Genomic DNA, 9304 nt, shown 5'->3' with positions numbered 1-9304 from the left:
ACTACTCTGTTTTCTTCCCTTTCTCTATAGGAGGAGAAATGTTCTACTAAGCCTTTGGCTGTCAACCAACTGTAACTGATTGGTCCAGATATGGTCATGTGATTCAAATAGGCCAGCGATTTCGTTCCTTGACAGGTATGACGTAAAACTTGGGATCTAGATTTTATATATTGAAAATGAAGCCAACAAATAAAATCACAGATGAGATACAGAGGATTTGATCACACACACACACACACACACACACACACACACACACACTTAAAAGCCATTTGCTTCTCTCCATTTTAGTGGCTTAATCAACTCTCCTTTATATTGTAACTCAGAATTCTTCCTATGAATTCCCATCTAAGGCTTAAACTGATTTTAGTTGAGTTCTATCTATCACTTGCAAATTAAAAATTCCTAACACATATAATGAAATAAGATATGTGCTCAGCCAGGGTCAAGTCTGCTATAAAATAAGGCTGGCATTCTACAGAATTTCATAGGAAAGGCAAAACAGCGCCTGGGTTAACACTGGTTGTGAGAAAGACTTATTCCAGAAGCCAAATGGTAGGTTTTTGCTTCTATTCAACACCATTGCCCTCAGTCAGGCCATATTCAAGGCACTGTCCTTTTTTAAATTTGCTCAAGGTGCCAAAGGTTTGGTCTTTTCCCACCTCTCAGGAGAGCTGAATCCACTTTCTCCATCCTTTTGGGTTCTGCCTGGGTTCAGAGCAGGATGTAGGCTTATTCCTGTCTTACTGCTTTGTTGCTGCCCCAAAGGAAAGCACTATAAATAATCTTTTGTTCTCTGAGCTTGTGTCTATGAGTTTATGTGAACTACTAAAGGAATGAAACAGAGGATAATAAACTGACAACATGAGGAAGTTGCTGTGCCAGATATATTCTGTTTGTCCCTCTAGATAGATGTTCTATAACTTTCTCTACCCAGCTCTCTGTTATGGGGGGTAGCTTATAGGGACCACATTAATGAACTTGCTTGCTTTTGGCTTCTGGTTTGCATTTTTAATGGGGATCCATGAGAGAAGTTGAGTGGGGAGAAGAGAATGAGGTCAGGTATTTATTCTGGTAGCTTCCTCCCTATTTTGTCACTGTGGCTCCTTCCCTCAGCCAAAGTTTGCAACACATCTTGATACCAGGACTACACAAGCCATGATCTATAAGTCAAACAGAACCCACTACTTTTTTTATGGCCTGCCAGCTACATATATTTAAAAATCACCAAAAAATATTTTGCAAATAAAGACTAGTTCACAGTACATGTGCCTGTAAATCAAGTTTTGTTGAAAAACAGCCACAATCACTCATTCACTTGTCTCTGACTGCTTTTTGTTACAGTGGCAGAGCTGAGCTGTTGAGACAAAAATGAAGCTCAAACAAGCAAGTATTTTTGAAATGGCTCTTTCAGAAAAAGTCTATTCTATTCCAGAAAAAGTACATTACAAGAATTTCTTTTTCCAGGTTCTACTTACGTCGCCTTCCTCCCTCCTCTGTAGATGGGGAAAATTGTAGAAACTCTGTGTTTCCTAACCTTGTCATTTTCAGATCCTCTGCATATATCTTTTCCAGGGCTCACTTCAGTAAACTCTTCTCAGCTTATTCTAATCTGAGCATGTCATTACCTGCTGCTGAGATTCTGACATTCTTTACAAAGATGAGACCTTAAAAAGCACTAGTCATGGTGATAGCTGGGAGCTAAGATTCTGGCTTTCTGTTTTTATTATAAATGGCAGAAGTCATAGAACTTCTCCATTTCTTCCAAGATACTCTCTTTTAAAATGGCCACATGGGAATCAACACTCACCTTCACTTGAAGAGATTACTTTTGCATGAGAAATTACTGACTCATCTTGCAACAACAACATGAGACCTTTCCTGCCTGCTGAGGATGGCAGAGCAGGAAAGAGGAAAAGGATCTGGGTCCTTGAGAAAGTCAGCTCATCATTGACTCACCCTGAAATTGTCCCATGTTTGTTCTTTATCTATGAAACAACCAACTGCCAATTCTTTAGCCATGTCGAGTTCAGTCTTCTGTTATCTCCAGTAGGGTGTATCCTAACATATATATATTCCAATTTATTAACCATTTCTTGTCTTTAAGTGCACAGCTCTTTTTTACGTAGTAATTATGACACAGTTCAGTGCTGAATTAAAGCTCTCTTTCTCTTCTCCAAGAATGCATTTGCTTTAGGTCACAAAGGTACTCTCACATAGTAAGATTTAGTCCATGGAACTTGACAGCAGGAAATCTCCTCTAAGGGAGTCTTCTTTGGAGATTTTCAAGCTGAGACCCCAAGAGTCATTTCAGTTCCTCAGTTCAGTGTGAGAAGGGAGGGCCGAGCAGGTGTGTCAGCCAGGTAACTGCATTTTTTGAAAATTTATTTTTATTTGTTTAATATTTTGAGTAGAATTTGATTTGCATGCAGGATTTTCCTCTCCAAAATTAAATCAAAACAAGACATCAAAACAAGAAACAAAATGAAACTGTGGAAACCACAATTGGAACATTTCATGACTTTCAGCCCCCATTCCATCCCCATTGCCTTGTGGTTGGATCTACTTGGTCCTGTGCATCAAACATTTAACCATTAAAAAGTTATGAGATTTATTTCTTTGCTCCAATCACCGTTTCAACTCAATCAACTGCCACTGAATATTTACTACTTATCTAGTATTACCCTGGATGCTAGGACTACAAGGGCAACAGTCTAGTTGGGGAATCATATATCAAAAGTCAATTTCAGTACAATATGGTAAACACCATATAGTACTAACATTTGTAACAGTATTATGAACTCATAGGGAATAAATGTTTTAATGTGCTAGACTTTGTTTTCACATTTTATGTGCACTACTTCATTTAATTCTCAAATCAACACTACAAAGTAGATACTATACTTTTTTTATCTCCATGATATAGCTGAAGGAATTGACAAGAATTTAAGATATATTCTCTCTTAAAAATACAGAAATTTTCAGAGTTCAAAATATGTTGGAGCTATGTTCATACATGAAGTCATTCCTCCAGAAAACATGTTATTAAGGGCTATAGTACTTCAAAGGTGATGATTGTCAATCATTTATAAGTAAATTGTAAATTATTTCCAGTAGTATGGCAATTTGATGCTTTGGAAAGCACTTCATTGGAAAAGTGCCTAATGATAATTAATGTAATCAAACCACTACTGAGCTCATATCATGAATTTAAGTTTTAAGTTACTGTATTATTCATTTTTTCACTTTCCAGTGAATTCTTTGGATCTCTTTGTTTGTTGACACTTTCAAACTTTCAATTTTTTTTCAAGAGTATTTTCCCTTCTTTATTGGAGCATTTCTTTTTTTTTCTTTTTACCGAGTTTATTGGTACAATCTAGGTATACCATACAGTTATATTCATTATTGGAATCCTGTACCTTTACATGATAGGTCTTGATTCTCATTTTTTCCCCTTGTCCCTGCCCTCCCTTCACCCCCTCCTCCCCTCCTCATTTACAAACACTTTATTTCAATTTTTTCAATTTCTCATTTTTTTCCTTTCCCTTATTACCTTTCCCCCACCCTTCCCCCTTTCCCTACACCTTTAGCCCTTTACTTCCTATTTCACATTATTAATTATCTCATTAGGATCCTGTGTACTATTACAGTTTTTCACACCAGAGAAACTATTTGGTATTTCAGTTAAAGAAATCTCTGTATGAACATTAAAAATAGGGAATCCTAAAATAAAACTAAAAAGGAAAGCAAAAGAGAAAAGGCAATGATGTAAGATTAAAATAATCCTTAATTCCGGAGATGAAAATGGTCCCTGAACATATTTAAATTGCTTCTTGCTCTTATAGTCTTATCTTATTCTTTTTTTTCATTATTTAGAGAATACTTTATTAATTTCAGTAATCAAATCCATATAGATATGACCTTACATATTTAATACAGTGCATTACCCCTGTACAAATGAAAAAATATAAAAAAAACAACTTTCTAGACCAATATGGCTGTCCATTTCTGTACAATGCCAACTCAACATAGTAAGTTGGGTTAAAGTAGACAGCACAGTTAAAGTTTCCAAAAATTCAAATTATATATCTATATGTCTATTTATATAAAAAGACCAATAATACCAGTATGTTATGCATCGATAGCAGCAACAGCTTTTCCAGGTTCTGCAGTTGTCTGAACAAAATTATAGACTTTCAACACATTCCATTAAAAAAACAAAAACAAAAAAACAAAGAAAAGAACAATATCCAGAAAACAGCAAAGTTCTGTTGCTGTTGTGGCACCTGGCACTATTTTTTTTTTTTTTTAGCATCTTAATCATCATCTGGAAAGAGAACATTCTGGAGTAATATCATTAAAAATAGTTCTGATAAAGCATGGTCACTACGACATATCATAAACAGGTACAAGATATTTTACATTCACAGAGGTATGATACAGTAACGTCCTATATCAATAATACTAGAATCAGTTTTGGTTTAAAGTTTGCTTTGTCTGCAAAGAAGATTGCTACCCCTGCTTTTTTCTGGGCTCCTGTCACATGCAGAATTGTTTTCCATCCTTTCACTTTCAGTCTATGGGCTTCTTTTTGCGCTAGCTGTGTTTCTTGCATACAACATATTGTTGGATTTTGCTTCTTATTCTATTTTGCCAGTCTATTTCTCTTGATTGGTGAGTTGAGGCCATTGACATTGATGGTTATAACTGATATGTACTGATTTATTATTGTCATGTTATTGGCCTTTTGTTGACTCTTTTTACTTTTTCACCTTCTCCTTTTAGTTTCTTGCCTTGCCTATTTGATTTGCTCTGTCAGGCATCATGGTGTTGTTGCCCTCATTGTCTTTTTCTAGGATCTTGTTTAGAATTGCTTCTAGTGCTGGTTTGGTATTCATGTAATTTCTTAGATGTTCTTTGTCATGGAAGTGTCTTATTTCCCCATCCATTTTTAAAGAGAGTTTTGCTGGATACATCAGTCTAGGTTGGAGGTTGTTCTCTTTTAGTACTTGAAATATCTCACTCCAGGCTCTCCTTGCCCTAAGGGTTTGTGGTGAAAAGTCTGCTGTAATTCTGATGAGCTTTCCTTTACCTGTGATTTGCTTCTTTTCTCTTTTTGCTTGTAGTATTTTGTTCTTCTGTTGGGTTTCTGGGATCGATTATTATCTCTAGTTGGGGTCCTATATGCCTCAGTTATCTGAATGTCAAATTCTTCCCCTCTGTTTGGGAAATTTTCAGTCATTAATTCTGTGAACAGCTTTTTTAAGTCATTTGTATTTTCTCCTGCTACTTCATGGATTCCTATCAGTCTTATGTTATTCTTCTTTGCACCATCTAGGAGTTGTTAGATCAATTTCTCATGGTCCCTACTGCTTTTAAGAGACCTCTCTTTTCATGGTCACTGACTGCAATCTTGTCTTCTATAACTGAGAGTTTATCTTTGCATTCTTTTATTCTGTTGTGTACACTTTCAATAGAGTGTTTAATCTCTTGGATATCTGTTTGAATCTGTTTTATGGATTCCATTTCTTTTCTATGTTGGGCATTTATTTTTTCCATTTCTTTCTTGTGCTGGGTCTTCATGGCTTCTATCCTGGTCCTGGGCTCATCTATTTTTTTGTCAATTTCTGCTCTAGATTCTCAAATCATGACTTCCATTTTACTCACTATCTCTATGGTTATCTGGGAAATTATTTCTGTTTTGAATTTTTCTTGAGCCTGATTGATCTGTTTTGTTACTTTCTGTGCTTTGAGTTCAGGGTGTCCTGGTGGTTCACTATGGGCCTTTTCATCCTCATTTGCCCTACTGTTTGCCATTGGTGAACTGGAAGTCTGTCCTTGTGTCTTGCTTAAGTGTTTTCTCATTTTTATTTTTGTTGTAGGGCTGTCCTTGGTTTAATCTCTGGGTTATCATCCAAATCTTCCTGATATAGTTGCACCTTAGCTTCTGGGTCTCTAATGACCCACAAACATTCTCATCTTCATAACATCAGAGAAAACAGCTCATCAAATCAACCGCAATACTTTATCCCAACTGATGCAATCAGCAACACATTGTGATCAAGCACAATTTGGAAAGTGACCACCTGTGGTAGTCACTAGTCTATCACCCTTAAACCATTTGAATTAAATTGAAATCAAGAAGCAGTCCAGAACATGTCTGCACTGAACAAACTTCAATATAGTATATTTACCATTTAATGGCTCAAACAGAGCTAGGACACAAGACCCCTGCTCTCAGTTAGCTGATGGCTGAATCCCATGACACAGACTGACCTCGGGCTGCAAGACCCAGATTGAGTTCCCCAACCTTTTGAACAGTTGAACTCCACACTGTTCTACTACAGGTTTCCCATGCCCTTTCTTTAAAGATGTTCGAAGTTGGGAACTCAGAAAAATACCCTTTATGACAAACTCTGCCTCTGCAGAGTGGGTCCAAAAACTGGCACAATCAGGAGGTCTGGGGGGTGAAGGGGGGTAAAAGGAGTTATGGGGTTCAGGGGCCCCCTCGCAGCTACCTTCCTGGTGCTGGAGTGATGGCGGCTCCGGACAGGAGAAGGCATGGCTCTCCTTCCTACGGTGGATCTGGAGCATTTCTTAATAGCTACTTTTTTTTTTTCAGATCTTGGTATCATCTTGGAATTGATGTGTGTTGATTGTCTTTTTTTCATGTAAAATGAGATTTTACTGGCTTTTCATAAGCCATGTAAAATTGAATGTATAGTGGGCACTTTAAATATTGTGTCTTATTTGAATATCATGATAAATGTCAATATTTTTGTTTCAGCAGGCAATCAACCTGGTTAGATTCTGGATGTAAGTCTTTATCAGTCTCCTGTGGGTTGTAGATTCAAAGTTACTTTCATTTTCAAAGTACTGTGAAACTAACCTAGTGAACATAGTTTTAAAAACCCTTTTAAAGGTCTACTGTCTAGAATATATAAAGAACTAAAAAAAAAAAATTCAGACATCCCCCACAAATATAAAGATCCAATTTGAATATGGGCATCTGAAGTAAAAGCAGCAAGTAAACACATGAAAAAAATGTTCAATATCACTGATCATTAGAGATGCAAATGGAAACAACACTGAGATTCCACCTCATCTTAGAAAAAATGACTCCTATCATGAAATCAACCAATAACAAATGCTGGCAAGGTTGTGGGGAAAAAGGAATGCTTCTCCACTGTTGGTGGCAGTGCAGACTGGTGCAACCACTGTGGGGATCAATATGGAGATACCTCAAAATTAGAGGTCTCATTTGACTCAGCTGTCCCTCTGCTGGGCATCTTTTAAAGTGAATTAAAAGAATCATATCACAGCAATATATGTGCACCCATGTTTATAATGGCACAGTTTGTAATAGCTAAAACTTGGAAACAACCCAAGTGCCCATCAACTGGAGACTGGATAAAGAAGATGTGGTTTTTCTATAAAATGGAGTACTACTCAGCCATAAAGAATGAGAAACTATAGTCATTTATAGCTAAATGGGTGCATATTAAGGCCATACTTTTAAATGAAATTAATAGGGCACATGTAAATACTGAATAGTTTCTCTGGTATGAAAAACTGAAGGTGTAAATAAGGTTCAAATTGTATAATTTATAATGTGAAATAGGAAAAGAAGGGCTAAAGGAGTAGGGGAAGTGGGAAGAGTAGGGAAAGGAAAGAAGGGAAGAGAAAAAATATGAGAAATGAAAAAATGGAAACAAAGTCTTTGTAAATAGGGAAGGGTGGAGGGGGTGAAGGGAGGGCAGGGGTAGGGGAAAAAGTTAGAACCAAGGTACATCATGTAAAGGTACAAGATCCTAATGATGAATGCAATTGTATTGTATACCTAAAAAGTACCAGAAAACTGAATGAAAAACAAAAGAAGAACAACAAAAAACCCAAAACCCTAAATATAAAACTAGTTGATGAGAAAGGAAAGAAATTCTTAAAAACAAAAGTTCCCTCTTCTTACAAGACTCCCCAACAAAGAATATCTTTGGTTATAAAAGATGAGTTAAAACAGGAAAAAAAAAAAAAAGGAAAAACCAACCATTCAAAACCTGCATCATAAATGGAAATAGAAAGTCTGTTGTGAAAGGAAAATTTGGAATGTAGGAAAAAAATAATTTCCAAAGGTGTCAAAAAGAAGAGAAAAAGACAATACAGAAGCATTCAAGACAGAAAAGACAAGATAAAATGACAGTGATAAGAATGAATTTTAATTTGATAGTAATCTATAGATAATATAAATAGCCTAAATTATTCAGTTAAAAGAGAAAGGTAATCAAATTGGTATAAAATTCTAGTTATATTCATTTATAAGAGGCATAGTTAAAATATAATAAGATAGGAAGTAAAATAATAAAAGTTATGATGGCTGTAAAATATACCTGCAAATTTTCTTACACTTTCCATTTCACAACATAGGGTTTTATTCTTCTCTCTTCAAACCCGGGCTTTTCCAAAAGATAGTGGTGGAATGGTGCTCTGTCATATCATAACAAAGATCTCTTATTTGATCCTTTATCTTGGCTCCTTCCTTGGAGAATCCAACAACACAAGGGTGTGAAAATACTCAAGCAGTCTGTGGAGGGGCCCCTAAAGGAGAAGAACTGAACCTTTTGTCAATAATTAACACCACCTTACAAACCATGTAAGTGAATCATGTTGGAAGCACTCCCTCTTTCTCAAAACAGGCTGTGTCCCCAGCTGACATCTTAACTTCAGTCCACCTGAAAACTGCCTGGCTAAATCTTTCCAGAATTCCTGACCCCCAGTACCTGAAAAGATAATGAATGTGAATTTTTGTTTACTATTTTGGGGGGTAATTTTGTTACGTAGCAATACAAATAATGGATACATTAGGCAAATACTATACAATTTAGTACAATTACATTTGTCTGTTATTATCACACAAAATAATATTAGTATGAGTAAATAAGATAACTACATAATAATATTGCATTTATAAAGTAATATACACTTATAACTAAAGCTATATAAAGAAAATATTGACAGAAATATAAAGAGAAAATTAAAAATCCATTATGGTGGGAAATTTTACTATGCCTCCATTGGTAACATATATAAAACAGCAAAAGATCAACGAAATATAGAAGATTTGAAAATACAATTCATATTCTTAATTTAATAAACATTGCACTCAAAAGTTGAGGACATATCCATTCTTTTTAAGTGTGCACGAAATAATTAAAACATTTGGATAAAGCAAATCTACACATTTCCAAAAATATGAACTCTATAGATTAATACTAATATGTGGTAATTCAATATTTCTGTATAGCTGAGA

This window comes from Fukomys damarensis, unplaced genomic scaffold (assembly GCF_012274545.1).
Source record: "Fukomys damarensis isolate Sample0158 unplaced genomic scaffold, DMR_v1.0_HiC HiC_scaffold_16, whole genome shotgun sequence".
In the NCBI taxonomy this organism is placed as follows: domain Eukaryota; kingdom Metazoa; phylum Chordata; class Mammalia; order Rodentia; family Bathyergidae; genus Fukomys; species Fukomys damarensis.
This window is presented reverse-complemented; position numbering follows the sequence as displayed.